Below are 19215 nucleotides of genomic sequence, written 5' to 3'. Positions count from 1 at the left end.
AATGAAGTATAGCTGACAAAAGTGTATAAAATTATGCTTAATGTCGAAAAGAATGAGGAGTAATGCTACATCTGCATAAATGTAGATAGTAGGTTGTTGTTTACGGGCAGATTACCACATACAACGGAACATTGAACTCTGACAGATATTACACGAATAAACCAACAAAAGAAAACGAAACCATTTTGTTTTTAAAAAATCGCTCATTTCAACAGCTTCAAAATAATATGGATTGGTTATCTTATGATATGACAGTTATAAGTAAGGGTCAGATGACTATTACACAAACATGTATAGAAAATTTTAAAAATGAGGAACGTCTAAACACACTGATCTGTCATTTGCGGCGGTGTGTGTTTGTATATATAAAATCTTGTTTTCATTTCATATGCGATTTTATAAAAATAGGCTTAGCAGTTTTAGCAGCGAAAACCGGACGTTGTCATGACGTCACAATCGAGACGTCGACGTTGCTTATTGATTTATAAAAAAAATATTCATTGGAAAATCAATGGAATCGTACGTTTAAACGTATTTTATATTATCAAATAGTCTAAAAAATAATTATAAGCATTGATGTTACTATTTTTTAACTTCATCGGGTTATGAAATAAATTTTGTTTGCAAACGTTAATCCGCTACGCGGATTCACAGAGTTTGCAAACAAAATTTATTTCATAACCCGATGAAGTTAAAACAAAAATGACGTCAATGCTTAAATGTAATAATATTACAAGGGCAAAAAAATAAAAGCCTTTATTTTGCTCTGAATATATTATTTTCAATTTTGCTTGTAATAAACATTTTCAATGGCTAAAAAATATGTTATCATCTCATAACGTAACAATTGTGGTAGCTGACAGAATGGCGCACAATGATTTCATAGAAAAAATAGTTCCCCCAGAAAATTTTACGGGTTTAGATTGAGGGATTACAGAATATAATTTTTATGTCCGGGAGCTATAATACAAAACTTTGAGTGCACTCTCACCAGACTCCACTCCGCGACTTATTTACAGTACACTCTGTGTGTCTCCATATCATTGAAATTTAATAAATAAGTAAATAAATAAATAAATAAATAATGGCAAACTAAAGTTAGTTTTATAATAAAATGGTAAAATAATGAACATCAAATTATACAAAGATTTCATAATATGCTTGATACTTTTGTCTTTTATTTTTAGCAACACAATAACATTTGTTATACAATACGTGTTTACAGAAATTCACAGGCGTTTGAAACAGTTTAACTATCACGCCAAACACAATAAAAATTTAAAGCAATATAGTGAGTTAAGTAAGCTGCGAAACGTTTCCTCGAAAAACACTATTATTTAATTAAGAATTTAGAAAAGTATATTTCAGTATACACGTATTGTATTTTATGTTCCCTGTGGAATAGTTTCGGCAATTATTCATTTATTTATTTGTTTACCTGCAGATGTCAATATATTTTTATTTATTCTTTACTCATTTATATATTTACAACTTAAAAGAAATACCTCATACACATATATTACGAAAACTGCGTTCAGTTATTGGTTGTGAAATATGGGTAAATCAACCGTTGTAACGCTTCACTATTGAAAATCAATATTTATCTTCAAGTCATGATTGCACACTCGTGCCTGTCCGTGATCACGTATTTTATTAATCAATTAAGATAAGTATTGACAAACCCAAACGTTCACCTATTTGCGCACTATAAATCACATTGACTTAGCATTTACAAAGTAAGGAGATATGGAATAGGAGATTTGACATTGGAAAAACAACAATACCCTTACCAGTTAAGCAGTGAGGTTCGATCAGTATCCAATTTCAAACCTACATATCTTGGCTAATAGGCGTTACGTGTGTGACATAATTAACGGATGATAATAACTGCTGTTTGATGAAGTAGTAACTGCGTCATTGAAGGTACTATTGGAATAAAACAGAAGGACAACTTAATGATTCCCGTTAAAATTTGGAAATATATCAACAGGATGACAGATCACAGGTAGCAGAGGTGCTGAATCTAAGATTAAAACTACTTCGTCCCCCGCGTCTGATCGGTGGGGCGTTATCGACTGCACGTCATGTGTATTTAATCAATGACGTCACTTCCGATATAAGAAGTCATTGCTATATATAGTACAATGTGCGTTATATATAGCGTGACGGCACGTAAAACTCTTCACTTCGGTAAGATACAGGTAGGTGGAACAGAGGACACCGTGTGTGGGTTAAATCCTCCATACGATCATGAAGGAGTTGATATGGACTCAATATCTCCAAAATTCACCACAAAAACCATTAATATTTAAAACTAATATGATAAAAATAAAGCTAATATTGTTAAAAATAAAACAGTGTTTATTTATTCATTCTTTTTTTAAATAGTGGAGAATGATGAAAGAAAAATTTTGGATGTTATTTTTTATTTTACAATTAGGTTGAAAAGTCTTCCTAACATCAAAGAAATACATACTAAATATGACAGTCACTCCAGGACCAAATAAGAGTCTGGACCTTAACCTCTCATTACCATTTCTGTATCAAAATCTTTAAGTTTATATTGGTGTAGAGAAGAAGGATATGTACCGACCGCCTACTGTGCCGTATCGACCACCTACTTGTCTCCGACCTGTTCTCAGAACGATCCCAATGTTACAACTTACCTTTAAATCGTGATAATTTAATCTTCATGGAAAAGAACACTTTTATCTTTTTTAGAATTTAAATTATCATCATATAAAGAAAACGAATGACGTAGCTTTAGTGATTTCATTAAAAAGATTCCCTCGAGAAATTACGAATTTTCCGTGACTGAAGATTGAATGATAAGTAACTCGAATTCTTCATTTCTTTAACTTTAGTTTTTAATCCTTCATCATTAACGGTGATAATTTCTACATAATTGCCTAATTAGCGAAATTAATGCCAAAGTTTATTCTATCTTCTGAGTCATATTTTCATTATCTTGATTTAAAGGCGATTTGCCAACAGGAAATGAAATATTAGTGGTATCATTCTGGGTATTTTACGTAACATTACTTGTATTACAGCCAGGTCATCTTGCACTTGGTTTCAAGTATTAGGGTCTAAAAGAGCACTCTTGAAAAAACTTTAAAAAACAATCAAATTTAATATCTTAATGTTTACTATGTAAACGTGAAATGTTTCTTCTTCCATTTTCGTAATGTTAAAAAAAATATGTGATCAGTCCATAACGTAGGAAATGACGTCGTCGTTTATGACGTCGAATTTGAACGTTGATACGGCAGGGTAATAATTTCTAAGAGGAAAGAGTTTATGACAGTGAAATAATAGGCTAAATGATCAGGATAAAGCTGAATATGGTATGTTAAGAATACACTGGGCGTACAATTTTCTCACATCATAAACCGCTTCGCAGTATTCAAGTTAATGCTGGAGTATCGGAGATAGTGGTATGCTATACATGTAGACACGGGTATTTTTAATTGTCTCCCCGACAATGAATATTTATTATCAATAACAAAAGCTATTTACACAGTTATTGCTTGCTTTGTTTTCTCATCAGAACCACAGTATAATAACAATTGTACATAGAAAGGCCAGTGTGAGTAAGGAGTCCCGAGGTTAGACACATCACAATCAGTCAGTATTGATATTTCATCAGAAATCCAGACCAGAACTCACACCCAACAGCATCACAAAACGTATTACACACGCAAATTATTATTACATGTATTACGAAAGTATGACAAATTAATGTTTGCATATCATTTACACATATTATTTTCATTTTATATCTGCTTGTATTTTCAGCGTCCAAACATCAGTGAACACAAACATATTTTTTTATCTGATAATCTGACTCTCAATCTTCTCCTTCATGAAACCGCTAAATTCATATTAAATTAACACGTAATATTCAGAAATTTAACTTTGTTATCTCTAAAATAGTTACAGCGAACAATCATTAAGGCATTTATACTGATTGCATTTGCTTTGGGTAACGAATTTAATCAATTTCCTTTATTTCATTAAACGCTCGTGATAGGAGATGATGGTTGTGTCTGGGCCAGAAATCGGAGTGTGAGAGTTTACAGGTCGTGGAAATCAAACGGGAGAGATGGTGTCACAATTATGCATCTTCATTCAAATTATGATTCAGAGATTGTTTTTCGTCATTTGTCAGTGATAACCAATTCAATATACACAATCACTGGACACCGTAATGACTGAGATGTATAATTGATGACCTGTTATAGCGAGCGACTGAGGTGGACTCCCAGATGGATACTACAGAGGAGTAATGGCGGCTAATTATCAGGCTTTTCATACTGTTCTATTGTTAAGTCAAACTGATGTTTGACACACATTGAGTCAGATCCTAACACCAGCGAATGTTTGTTAGAAAACAAACTTCCAGTTATCTAACAATAATGAATGTCCAGTAATTATGACATATGAATGGGAAGAAACCATTAGTATTGCAATAAAACTGGAATTAAAACACAACACTATTGGAATGGTTTAATCTTTCATGCCTCCGGCCCCTCCCTCTTGGCATAGCAGACATTAACCATTCTGAGCTTAATGAAAGCTCCCCGATTTTACTTACACATCCAAATCGTCATATTTTCCGTTCAACATTCAATACACGCTGGGGTATGATTTCCAATGAATAGTGTAAAAAACTTTCTTTTGCGGATACATTATTATTCAATATCAAAATCGATTCGCGTACATACATTTATTTTGATTAAGATATCTTTGTTAACTTTCAACATTCCCCTAGTCTGTTGTGGCTGTACTTATAAAAGTTACACAATGAAACTTGTACAGGTTCCATTACAAAGGTCAAAAACAACTTATTTTTGAATAAGGGTAAAAAATAAAATGCTTTCTTAAGAATAGATCAAACGGTTCAAAAACTATCTTGCATTTATGAAGATGTTTTCCGTGTTCAGATATAAATATATACGCCATTGTCGTAAAAAAATCGAAGTTTCAAAAAAGGTACATAATACGGTCTCTATTAAGGCAACTGGTTCTCCATGAGAAAACTAGAGAAACATAAGAAATTCAAAAAGTAAGTTGATAGATCTTGAATTTATCAGTAAAATATTTGTTTTCAAATTGATTACCTATAGTCATTATTTTAAAATGTAGTTAGACTTGGTACGATTTACCAATTCCGTACGATATTTGGAATGTACACATAAATAACAAAATGTATACTATGTGATAGAACTGGTACAGGACCGAAATGTCTTGAACATGCTCCAAACAAAATGTATATTGATATCCACACTATACTTTTCGCCACAAACTGTATACAAATATTTATATAACGAGTCGAACGCGCCCGACTGTACCACCGGGTGTAATCATCAACCAAACAGATGACTGCCATTGCTACAAACGCAATCTCTACAGACCACTGCGTATCAAATATGGATTATTACCATGTTTTAAAAACCTACTTTAATATGGACAATGTTATTTCAGGAGATCTATTTCAAGACCGTGAACATTGTCGAACATTGTTTTAAAAAGAAGATTACATGCCAATGGACAACATGGTGTTAGAAGATCACATGACTATGGGTATTTTGTTATTTCTACGGTTATGAAGCATTGGTATCGTTGGCATTAATAACGACAATATATATTCAACGAGGACACTTATTATTAAATGACGGATATGTTTATTCTAGCATCACACTTGATTAGGTAAGTTCCCAGGCTCTGCCAAGGAGTTTACTTGATTAAATTAATGCGAGGGTAGAATATATCCCTATTCTTCACACACAACATATGAAATATCCCTCATATCACATTTTGTCTATAACTGCGATTGCTAGAAATTCGGACACCACAATTCATCAAGCGTCATATAGAATTGTGATGTCACAATAAGACAAACATGAAATAAGCTTGAAACTAAAATGTACTATGCACAGGTCCATAACCTGGACAAACACAGTCACTGTCTAAGTAAGGTAGGAGAGAAGCGGGAGCAGAAAGCGTAAAACATTAAACATATGTGAAATGAGGGAAAAGGCTGCTTTGGGTAGGGATTACCCATACTATACATAATTAGGTAAAACTTGGTTTCACAATTTAATCATTTGCTTATGACATTGCCAAATCCTCATGATTCATTTATCTGAAAATGGAATACCACTATATTTGGGGTTTTATGGAAAAGCAAGGCTGATAAAGAAAAAAAATGTAATTGTTAAAGATTTTTATGTTTTGAATGGTGGCCTGAAAATGAATAATTTGAAAGCTTACTTGTATTCTTTAAAACTTGGTTGGATTCGAAGATTTTTTCAAACTACAGCTACATGGCAAATTATTTTTAAGAGCTTGGTTAATGTAGATATTTTAGTTAATGGTGGAAATGAATATTTACAAATTTGCCAGAAAAAAGTCCAATAAATTTGGGATTGATGTTTTTAAAGCATGGAATACACTGATCAAGATGACTGATAAGAACACCACTACACAGGTATCTTTTATGAAAACACCTATTTGGTTTAATAAAAATATAACTGCGGATACGAAGATCATTTATGATAAAAGCATTTTTGAAGAAAAAAATCCAATTAATGATCTATTTAGAGACAGTCATGCAAAAAGTTTTTACACTTTTAATGAGCTTCTGCACAGGTCCAATGTAAATACCAACTTTCTTCATTATCATGGTATCATATCGGCTGTTAAAAAGTTTTTATCATCGGCTGTAATTCCTCAATGAAAACTTCAGTATCCAATTGTACCAGTTAACATTGAATTTTTTCTGAAGAAGAAAAAGTACTAAAGAATTTTATAATATTTTAATACGTAACGAATGTATACCTTCTGATAAAATTAAGTGGAAAAAAGTTCTTATCGTCGGCTGTAATTCCTCAATCAAAACTTCAGTGTCCAATTGTACCAGTTAACATTGAATTTTTACCTTCTGCTAAAGTGAAGTGGAACAAAGACTTTGATCTTGACGACGCAACTTAGTCTCAAATTTACAAAATTCCATTTCGTATTACTAAGAACATAAAGTTACAGTGGTTTCAGTTCAGAATAAATCACCACATCTTAACATCAAACATCTCTTTAAAGCATATCTTTCCGTTTCTCCTTTTGGTCTACATTCCTCCAACTCCATTTCCATCAAAGTTGACAATGAAATTATGCTGGTAATAACACAATATATTTATAGAATGAGATGTCTCCATAAGTTTCTCAGTATTAATGGTCTTGTCAATTACTAAAAGATTATGATATACTCAGAAATAAATAGCTTTCAGCCAAGAAGAAAGAGCAAAAATAAAATTTGAGAAAGACTGGAAAAAATGGGAAGAATAGTTAATCTTTAACTTTCTATTCATATTCCTTACCCTAAAGTATATACATTTTTATTTATATATTTCTTTTTTATTCATTTTTTAATTATTATTATTATCTTTTTGCTTTGCCTATATATAACATAATACCACTTCTCTGTCTACCCCTCCTTTTTCTCTTTCTTATTTCTTTTCAAATTAACAAAACCTGTCCGTGTACTATAGATACGAAGCTTTATTTACGAATTACACTAATGTGACGCTACCCAAATTGGTACACTTTTAATATATATAAAGCAGAATTTTCAGTTAACAATCGAAGTTGACAATAACTGTCCTGAACACAATTTAAGGTGCCTAACAGTAACCGTGACAATTTGTCTATGTCATATTCTTTCCTGTTGCTTATTATCTCATATCATTAAAAATGAAAAAAAAAAATCCTGGAACGATATTTTGTGACAACCCTAAAAACGGAAAACAATTGCTGAATGGGATATTTTTGACAGATATGTGACGTAAACCCTTAAATTAGTTCATACATTTTTTTGTCATGTCTAGAAATTTATTAATCAAATCAAATTTAGGTGGCGTACTATTTTGCGTATTCAAACTTGCTGAAACACTAGGCTGGACCGGGTATGCTTTAAAGCTCTCTATCTATAAATACATGCATTGCTGACAAGTAAACAGCTCAGGAAATTAAAATTGAATGTTAAAAGAAAAATCTAGAATCAAGCATATGTTAGAAAATTTTATTAAATGTCTTCTAAAAGTTTACTAATTTGGGTAGTGTTAAGTTAGATGGTTTGAGTAATATACACCAATATATGATGTGGTTTATCATTCATGTGGTCTCGTTGCAATTTGACTTGTTTGTGTCTAGTTGCTGATGTAATTGACCAGTCCTGTTTGATGGTCAATCGGTTCCTTGAGTCTGACCAATACGATGAAGTCTTACCAATGTGAATGGTGAACTGAAAGAGACGTTTAAAAAGGAAGCTAGACAATACCCCCGGCCACTTCAGCCCGACATGTACTTCTTCATAACCAATATATAGTGTGACTTAGGGTGAGTGGGGCTGATAACTAAATGTAGATAATAATGTAATTTATCCTAATAACAAAATGAGATTGTACCAGTTATCTCTATTTCATGTTTTCTTATGTGTATTCTTCTCTCTGAAAAAGAAAAATCACTCAACGTTTCTATTATCTCTGTTTAGTTTGATTATGATTGGGGAGAAGAATATGAGTTCTGATCACTTGACGAGACACTCACAATTCCCATAACATAGTAGTTGATGTTATTGTTTATGTCTTAGACTGTTGGATATAAAACAATATGTCTATGACTGTATCAATATGACTAGGTGTCTTAGTGAGGATGTCAGCTGCAGTGGCCGCGCTCCCACGCAAACATCCACCCATACCAAAAAGTATATATCCATCGCTGACATTCTACAATAAGGACAAAAGCAGAACGAAAAATAGTGTTTGTAATTTTTAATTATGCAAAGCAGACAGTGATTCGATGGTATAAGCCTTAGATCTGTCTGTGTTTGGTTATCGCCGCTGTCGGAGAGCTGTTCACGTTCAACCCGGCACCAACAGAGACATGCTACTCCACTGCTGTAAGACGACACGGCGGCACTCTCACATAGAAATAATTTTACTGTGAAAATGAAAGCTTGATGTCCAAATAAACTCTGGTAATTTCGTTTATTCACTTGTCAATAGATACAGACGGAATACAATTCCATGAGGTTTTAATTTAAATAAGTGGTTGAGAATTGATTGATAGCGTTTGGTAATAAATACTGTCTCTTCTAAGTAACAACACAGAGTTTTGCGTTCGTCTTCTCAAAATAGGATCATATTATTTTTAAAATACGCGATGTTTTATAGAAAACGTCTTTTATATTCTTGCAGTGTTCCTTTATAGTGTTTACCGTAGGCATACCAAAAACTGAATCCATATTTATACAGACAAAATAAATAAGCAAAATCTAGATTGGCATTCGTAATCCTGGAAAGTTGCAAAACAATCAATAGATTAATTAGACGGTCTCATAGACGACACGAACCTATGTAAAATACGTTACGTCATCAAAGCGTGACTTTCTGATGGACAATTATCCATATGACATATCAACAGGCGCTGAACAAGTGTTACCAATGCAAGGAAAACGTGTCGTTTGCTGATTGAATCTTGCTGTTGACCATAACACTTTTCCAAAGTCTTCTCACATATATGAAAATAGCATAAAGAGAGCTTGCCAACCATGTCAAGTTTGGTTTTACTAAATCGCAAATCCTTTTTGACAGCGTCATTCATTTTCTAGGAATGTTATTATAGTTTGAATTCACTATAATTGGTGAATATCGAGTTAAATATCTTTAAAATATATTCTTTATAGACATACAAGCCCATTAAAGCATTTGAGTTTTATTGATTGCAGAAAGAAAAAAGGAAAGAGTTGTATTGGTAAGGCTTCTTTTGAAAAGCTAAAACATAAACTCTGAAATGATTTCTGATACCACGTTTACAGTCAATAGATGCGTATAACACATATTAAGTTTAGTATCGACCTTTCATTCTACCGTGTCACCAGATCTCCGTAGGTCTTTATATCAATTCCCGGTGAAGCCGTATCAGACCATTCCTGTCTACTCCAGGCCGGAATTACAGCGATACAGAAGGCAAGCAAATACGACAGGAGTTGGGGAGGGGGAAAGTAACGAAGGTTTAGAGAGACATGGGAAAAGCAACGAAGGGTTCGAGAGACGAGGGGGAAGTCACGAAGGGTTACAAAGACATGTGAAAACTAACGAAGGTGAGAGACCTAGGAAAAGTAACGAAGGTTAGAGAGACATGTGAAAAGTAACGAAGGTTACTTAGACATTGGAAAAGTAACTAACGATTAGAGAGACATGGGAAATGTAACGAAGGTTAGAGATATGTGTGACAAATATTGAATGGTTAGAGAGACATAACAAAAGGTACCGAATGGTTATAGAGACGTGGGGAAAATATTGAAGATTGCAGAGACTTTGGGAAAGCAACAAATGTTAGAGAGACATGGGAAAAAGTAACGAAGGGTTAGGTAGACGTGGGGAAAGTAATATACGTTAGAGAGACGTGGGAAAAGTAACGAAGGTTAGAGAGACATGGGAAAAGTATCTAAGGATTAGAGAGACATGGGAAAAGTAACTAAGGAATAGAGACATGGGAAGAGTAACGCAGAGTAAGAGAGATGTGGGAAAAGTAGCGAATGTTAGAGAGACATGGGAAATGTAACGAAGGTTAGAGATATGTGGGGAAAGTAACGAAGGGTTAGAGAGACGTGGGAAAAATATTAAAGATTGCAGAGACGTTGGGAAGGCAACAAATGTTAGAGAGACATGGAGAAAAGTAACGAAGCGTTAGGTAGACGTGGGGAAAGTAATATACGTTAGAGAGACGTGGGAAAAGTAACGAAGATAAGAGAGACAAAGAAGAAGTAACGAAGGTTTAGGAAGACCTAGGAGAGACATAGGAAAAGTGACGGAAAGTGTGACAAATATTGAATGGTTAGAGAGACCGTGGGAAACGCAATGAAGGCTAGAGAGACGTGGGGAAAGTTACGAAGGGTTAGAGAGACATGTGAAAAGTAACGAAGGTTAGTAACGAGAGATGTGGGGAAAGTAACCAAGGGTTAGAGAGACGTGGGAAAAGTAACGAAGATTAGAGAAAAATGTCTAAAGTAACAAATATTGAATGGTTAGAGAGACTGTGGGAAACGCAATGAAGGCTAGAGAGACATGGGAAAAAATAACGAAGGGTTAGGTAGACGTGGGGAAAGTAACATACGTTAGAGAGACGTGGGGAAAGTAACGAAGGTGAGAGAGACGTGGGAAAAGTAAAGCAAAGTAAGAGAGATGTGGGAAACGCAATGAAGGCTAGAGAGACATGGAAAAAGTAACGAAGTTTAGAGAGACGTGGGTAATGTAACCAAGGGTAAGAGAGATGTGGGGAAAGAAGCCAAGGGTTAGAGAGACATTGGAAAAGTAACGAAGGTTAGAGAGACGTGGAAAAGTAACGAAGGTTAAAGAGACGTGTGACAAATATTTAATGGTTAGAGAGATCGTGGGAAACGCAATGAAGGCTAGAGAGAACTGGGAAATCTAACGAAGGGTTTTAGAGAAATGTGAAAAGTAACGAAGGTTAGAGAGACGTGGGTAATTTAACCAAGGGATAGAAAGATGTGGGGAAAGTAGCCAAGGGTTAGAGAGACGTGGGAAAAGTAACGAAGGTTAGGGAGACGTATGACAAATATTGAATGGTTAGAGAGACCGTGGGAAACGCAATGAAGGCTAGAGAGACATGGGAAAAAATAACGAAGGGTTAGGTAGACGTGGGGAAAGTAACATACGTTAGAGAGACGTGGGGAAAGTAACGAAGGTGAGAGAGACATGGGAAAAGTAACGAAGGATTAGAGAGACATGGGAAAAGTAAAGCAAAGTAAGAGAGATGTGGGAAAAGTAATGAATGTTAGAGATATGCGGGGAAAGTAACGAAGGGTTAGAGAGACGTGGGAAAAATATTGAAGATTGCAGAGACGTTGGGAAAGCAACGAATGTTAGAGAGACATGGGGAAAAGTAACGAAGGGTTAGGTAGACGTGGGGAAAGTAATATACGTTAGAGAGACGTGGGAAAAGTAACGAAGATAAGAGAGAAATAGAAGAAGTAACGAAGGTTTAGGAAGACGTGGGAAAAGTAACGAAGGGATGGAATATATAGGAAAAGTGCCGATGGTTAGAGAGATGTTGGAAAAGTAACGAAGGGTTAGAGAGACGTGTGAAAAGTAACAAACGTTAAAGAGACGTTGGGAATGTAACGAAAGATTAAAAAGAAGTAGGAAAAGTGACGAAAGATTAAAAAGAAGTAGGAAAAGTGACGAAGGTCAGAGAGACGTGGGGAAAGTTACGAAGGGTTAGAGAGACATGGGAAAAGTAACAAAGGTAAGAGAGACGTAGGAAAAGTGAAAAAGGTTAGAGAGATCTGGGAAAAGTAACGAAGGTTAGAGAGACGTGGATAAAGTAACAAACGTTAGAGAGACGCGGGGAAAGTAAAGAAGGTTAGAGAGACGTGTGACAAATATTGAATGGTTAGAGAGACCGTGGGAAACGCAATGAAGGCTAGAGAGACGTGGGGAAAGTAACGAAGGGTAAGAGAGACATATGAAAAGTAACCAAGGGTTAGAGAGATGTGGGGAAAGTAACCAAGTTTAGAGAGACATGGGAAAGTAACCAAGGGTTAGAGAGACGTGGGAAAAGTAACGAAGGTTAGAGAGACGTGGATAAAGTAACAAACGTTAGAGAGACGCGGGGAAAGTAAAGAAGGTTAGAGAGACGTGTGACAAATATTGAATGGTTAGAGAGACCGTGGGAAACGCAATGAAGGCTAGAGAGACGTGGGGAAAGTAACGAAGGGTAAGAGAGACATATGAAAAGTAACCAAGGGTTAGAGAGATGTGGGGAAAGTAACCAAGGTTTAGAGAGACATGGGAAAGTAACCAAGGGTTAGAGAGACGTGGGAAAAGTAACGAAGGTTAGAGAGACGTGTGACAAATATTGAATGGTTAGAGAGACGTGGGAAAATTAACGAAGATTAGAGAAAAATGTGAAAAGTAACGAAGGTTAGAGAGACGTGAGGAAAGTAACGAAGTTTAAAGAGACGTAGGAAAATTAATGAAGGTTAGAGAGACGTGTAACGACACAAATATTGAATGGTTAGAGAGACCGTGGGAAACGAAATGAAGGCTAGAGAGACGTGGGAAAAGTAACGAAGGGTTTTAGAGAAATGTGAAAAGTAACGAAGGTTAGAGAGACGTGGGTAATGTAACCAAGGGTTAGAGAGATGTGGGGAAATAAGCCAAGTGTTAGAGAGACGTGGGAAAAGTAACAAAGGTTAGAGAGACGTGTGACAAATATCGAATGGTTAGAGAGACCGCGGGAAACGCAATAAAGGCTTGAGAGACATGGGAAAAGTAACGAAGGGTTAGGTAGACGTGGGGAAAGTTACATACGTTAGAGAGACGTGGGAAAAGTTACGAAGGTGAGAGAGACGTGGGAAAAGTAACGAAGGTTAGAGAGACATGGGAAAAATAACTAAGGATTAGAGAGACATGGGAAAAGTAAAGCAAAGTAAGAGAGATGTGGGAAAAGTAATGAATGTTAGAGATATGCGGGGAAAGTAACGAAGGGTTAGAGAGACGTGGGAAAAATATTGAAGATTGCAGAGACGTTGGGAAAGCAACGAATGTTAGAGAGACATGGGGAAAAGTAACGAAGGGTTAGGTAGACGTGGGGAAAGTAACATACGTTAGAGAGACGTGGGAAAAGTAACGAAGATAAGAGAGAAATAGAAGAAGTAACGAAGGTTTAGGAAGACGTGGGAAAAGTAACGAAGGGATGGAATATATAGGAAAAGTGCCGATGGTTAGAGAGATGTTGGAAAAGTAACGAAGGGTTAGAGAGACGTGTGAAAAGTAACAAACGTTAAAGAGACGTTGGGAATGTAACGAAAGATTAAAAAGAAGTAGGAAAAGTGACGAAGGTCAGAGAGACGTGGGGAAAGTTACGAAGGGTTAGAGAGACATGGGAAAAGTAACAAAGGTAAGAGAGACGTAGGAAAAGTGAAAAAGGTTAGAGAGATCTGGGAAAAGTAACGAAGGTTAGAGAGACGTGGATAAAGTAACAAACGCTAGAGAGACGCGGGGAAAGTAAAGAAGGTTAGAGAGACGTGTGACAAATATTGAATGGTTAGAGAGACCGTGGGAAACGCAATGAAGGCTAGAGAGACGTGGGGAAAGTAACGAAGGGTAAGAGAGACATATGAAAAGTAACCAAGGGTTAGAGAGATGTGGGGAAAGTAACCAAGGGTTAGAGAGACATGGGAAAGTAACCAAGGGTTAGAGAGACGTGGGAAAAGTAACGAAGGTTAGAGAGACGTGTGACAAATATTGAATGGTTAGAGAGACGTGGAAAAATTAACGAAGATTAGAGAAAAATGTGAAAAGTAACGAAGGTTAGAGAGACGTGAGGAAAGTAACGAAGGTTAGAGAGACGTGAGGAAAGTAACGAAGTTTAAAGAGACGTAGGAAAATTAATGAAAGTTAGAGAGACGTGGGAAAAGTAACGAAGGTTAGAGAGACGTGTGACAAATATTGAATGGTTAGAGAGACCGTGGGAAACGCAATGAAGGCTAGAGAGACGTGGGAAAAATAACGAAGGGTTAGAGAGACATGTGAAAAGTAACGAAGGTTAGAGAGACGTGGGTAATGTAACCAAGGGTAAGAAAGATGTGGGGAAAGTAGCCAAGGGTTAGAGAGACATGGGAAAAGTAACGAAGATTAGAGAGACGTGTGACAAATATTGAATGGTTAGAGAGAATGTGGAAACGCTATGAAGGCTAGAGAGACGTTAAGAAAGTAACCAAGGGTTAGAGAGACGTATGAAAAGTAACCAAAGGTTAGAGAGATGTGGGGAAAGTAACCAAGGGTTAGAGAGACGTGGGAAAAGTAACGAAGATTAGAGAAAAATGTGAAAAGTAACGAAGGTTAGAAAAATGTGAAAAGTAACGAAGGTTAGAGAGACGTGAGGAAAGTAACGAAGTTTAAAGAGACGTAGGAAAATTAATGAAGGTTAGAGAGACGTGAGAAAAGTAACGAATATTAGAGAGACGTGTGACAAATATTGAATGGTTAGTGAGACCGTGGGAAACGCAATGAAGGCTAGAGAGACGTGGGAAAAGTAACGAAGGGTTTTAGAAGGTTAGAGAGACGTGGGGAAAGTAACCAAGGGTTAGAGAGATGTGGGGAAAGTACCCAAAGGTTAGAGAGATGTGGGGAAACTAAGGAATAGAGAGACATGGGAAAAGTAACTAAGGATTAGAGAGACATGGGTAAAGTAACGCAAAGTAAGAGAGATGTGGGAAAACTAACGAATGTTAGAGAGACATGGGAAATGTAACGAAAATTAGAGAAAAATGTGAAAAGTAACGAAGGTTAGAGAGACGTAGGAAAATTAATGAAGGTTAGAGAGACGTGGGAAAAGTAACGAAAGTTAGAGACGTGTGACAAATATTGAATGGTTAGAGAGACCGTGGGAAACGCAATGAAGGCTAGAGGGACGTGGGGAAAATAACGAAGGGTTAGAGAGACATGTGAATAGTAACGAAGGTTAGAGAGACGTGGGTAATGTAACCAAGGGTTAGAGAGATATGGGGAAAGTAACCAAGGGTTAGAGAGACGTGGGAAAAGTAACGAAGGTTAGAGAGACGTGTGACAAATATTGATGGTTAGAGAGACCGTGGGAAACGCTATGAAGGCTAGAGAGACGTGGGGAAAGTAACGAAGGGTTAGAGAGACATGTGAAAAGTAACCAAGGGTTAGAGAGACGTATGAAAATTAAGCAAGGGTTAGAGAGATGTGGGGAAAGTAACCAAGGGTTAGAGAGACGTGGGAAAAGTAACGAAGATTAGAGAAAATGTGAAAAGTAACGAATGTTAGAAAGACGTGAGGAATGTTACGAAGTTTACAAAGAAGTAGGAAAATTAATGAAGGTTAGAGAGACGTGGGAAAAGTAATGAAGGTTAGAGGGACGTGTGACAAATATTGAATGGTTAGAGAGACTGTGGGAAACGCAATGAAGGCTAGAGAGACGTGGGAAAAGTAACGAAGGGTTAGAGAGACATGTGAAAAATAACGAAGGTTAGAGAGACGTGGGTAATGTAACCAAGGGTTAGAGAGATATTGGGAAAGTAACCAAGGGTTAGAGAGACATTGGAAAAGTAACGAAGGTTAGAGAGACGTGTGACAAATATTGAATGGTTAGAGAAAATGTGGGAAACGCTATGAAGGCTAGAGAGGCGTGGGGAAGTGACGAAGGGTTAGAGAGACGTATGAAAAGTAACCAAGGGTTAGAGAGATGTGGGGAAAGTAACCAAGGGTTAGAGAGATGTGGGGAAAGTAACCAAAGGTTAGAGAGATGTGGGGAAAGTAACCAAGGGTTAGAGAGATGTTGGAAAAGTAACGAAGATTAGAGAAAAATGTGAAAAGTAATGAAGGTTAGAGAGACGTGAGGAAAGTAACAAAGTTTAAAGAGACATAGGAAAATAAATGATGGTTAGAGACGTGGGAAAAGTAACGAAGGGTTTTAGAGAAATGTGAAAAGTAACGAAGGTTAGAGAGACGTGGGTAATGTAACCAAGGGTTAGAGAGATGTGGGGAAAGTAGCCAAGGGTTAGAGAGACGTGGGAAAAGTAACGAAGGTTAGACAGACGTGTGACAAATATTGAATGGTTAGAGAGACCGTGGGAAACGCAATGAAGGCTAGAGAGACGTGGGGAAAGTGACGAAGGGTTAGAGAGACATGTGAAAAGTAACGAAGGTTAGATAGACGTGTGAAAAATATTGAATAGTTAGAGAGACCGTGGGATTTGCAATGATGGCTAAAGAGACGTGGGGAAAGTACCGAAAGGTTAAGACGTGGTAAAAATAACGAATGTTAGAGAGACGTTATTATAATTTTAGCATTTCAGTGGCCATTTTGACACCAATATTTCAAAATGTTAAAGGGTGTAAGCTCAACACCCATCAGGATATTATAAAACACATACCAAAAGTCATTATTCAGCTGAGAGAAAAACTTTATTGGTCAGAACAAAATTCGCTTATTGGCGTCCATGCTATAATAGATGATTTATTTAAAAAAAAAAAACCCAAAGAGGCCATTTTGGTCCCCCATCTTGAATTAAGTAATTTTCAAAGATTATTTGAAATTATATGTTGAATAATTCTGTTCCTATATTGATCAAACTTTGCATTGGACATTCAACCTGCATGACATTACTTCCATTAGAAAGTAAGGATAACTATGAAATCATTTTAGACCATTTGCTATTTTATCCTCCATCTTTATTTATTTGTATCGATGTACAATATATATACTTCGTATTACTTTAGCAATTGAATCCCCAATAGAATCAGTTGAGATAAATTCAGTTGTGCTGTTGGCTTGTATCTGCGTTTTGAAGAAACTATGAAAATTTCCAAAATATATAGCGACCATCTTGAACGAATATGACAGCTACTGCCGACCATATTTGTGTCCGCCATCTTGAAATTTTGAATAATGAGAACGTTTATGAATACTCTACATAGAGATAATATAGTACAAATGTAAAAAGTTAATCTTTTGTATTTGCTGTGAATGTTAAAGTATTTAACAATGATATGTTTCCAGTGGGCATCTTAGACGCCAAGCGCTATTTTGAATGCTTGCAAATACGCAAGAATGTGTGCTTCACATATCTGGATCTTTATAATATATAATAATTTATATACATGCCAAAAGATAATATTAAGTAGAGAAAAAAACTCCTTTAAATGTAGTTGGCATCGAGACTATAATAAATGATTTATCTTAGATTTTGTCGTCATTTTGGTCCGCCATCTTGAATTTAGCAAGTATCAAAGATTACTTTTGAAATATTAATCTGCGTTACATCCGTCATACTTCAACCTTGTATTTGACATTCAAACTACATTGACTTGTCTTTTTTAATACTTGTTTTCTTTTTATTTGACGCTGTTTTGTCCGCCATCTTTTTTTTGTATTGATGAATGTCACCTTGGACGCCATCTTGAATATTTTTATGTTCAGTTTATGTAAGCCTTACGGCTCATAACTATCTCAACAATACAATATGATACGTATAGAATAATGCACAATACTTCACAATAGTGTTTATACACAAAACGTAACCTATATAACATCATACACGTGCATTGTCGAACAGTGGATTACCACTGTAACCTTAATTAGGTCTGACAAGAAACAAGCATTGATAATAACCCAAGCTAAAACTTAACGGGTGCTAGCCGACTTAATACAAATTAAAATCAAGGTGATGTTCGAAATGTTATATAAAACCAAGTATTAAACAAATTATCCTGGTTTTTTTTATTATGAACATTTTCTGTAATGAACAAGAAGATAAAAAGATATGAAGAAGAAAAATCAACATGAAAGTAAGTCATCTTCTGTAGAATGAAGTGTAAATAAAAGCTTAATCTACCTCCTTCTGTTTGTAATTTGGTGATGACGAACAAAATTAGAAATGCATCGTGAATATATATCTAGAATAGCTTTCGTTAAATAACTTTTTAAAAGAGCGAATGAGTTTCTTAACACTCTCATAAAGCCTAAATAAACTTATTTATCGTTTGTATAAATATGCCTGGCAAACGTTTGAACCGATCCAAAAATACTTTATTAGTTAAATCATCGTTAGTAACATAAATATAAAACATAAACATTGTATGTCATTAAATAATGGAACTATAAGTATTAAGGATTTTGTTCTCGTTTCAGTTTCCTTGAAATATCGTAATGTTTTTGTAGCAAGTTGCCAAATAGAAAATGTGACAAAAATTAGACTTCTATTGTTCATGGAATTTATACTCTAATTTTTAGTGCGTTACTGCAGGTGAAATTTGATACATAATTTTAACTTAAATCGCCTTTCAAGGATCACTCTGATGAAAATAACAAGCATTCAAGAGTGGATATTTTTATTATAAATTTTACATTTTAGTGTAGTTGAGGTAATTTGAATTTTTAGCAAGAAGTGCTGAAAAATAACAAGTTTTGTAATTAAACAAAAAATGCAAAAAAAATAAAATCTGTCAGAAAAAACATCTAATGTGGTTTGTTGTTGTTAAGAACAATATGGAATTGTCAACTATTGCCTAAATATAGACCATAGATTCCATAAAAAGATTAATGCTTCAATGATCTAATAATATAAGATAGTTTTCATCTTTTAAAATTTAGATTATT

The sequence above is a fragment of the Argopecten irradians genome, chromosome 3 (genome assembly GCF_041381155.1).
Source record: "Argopecten irradians isolate NY chromosome 3, Ai_NY, whole genome shotgun sequence".
NCBI lineage: Eukaryota > Metazoa > Mollusca > Bivalvia > Pectinida > Pectinidae > Argopecten > Argopecten irradians.
This window is presented reverse-complemented; position numbering follows the sequence as displayed.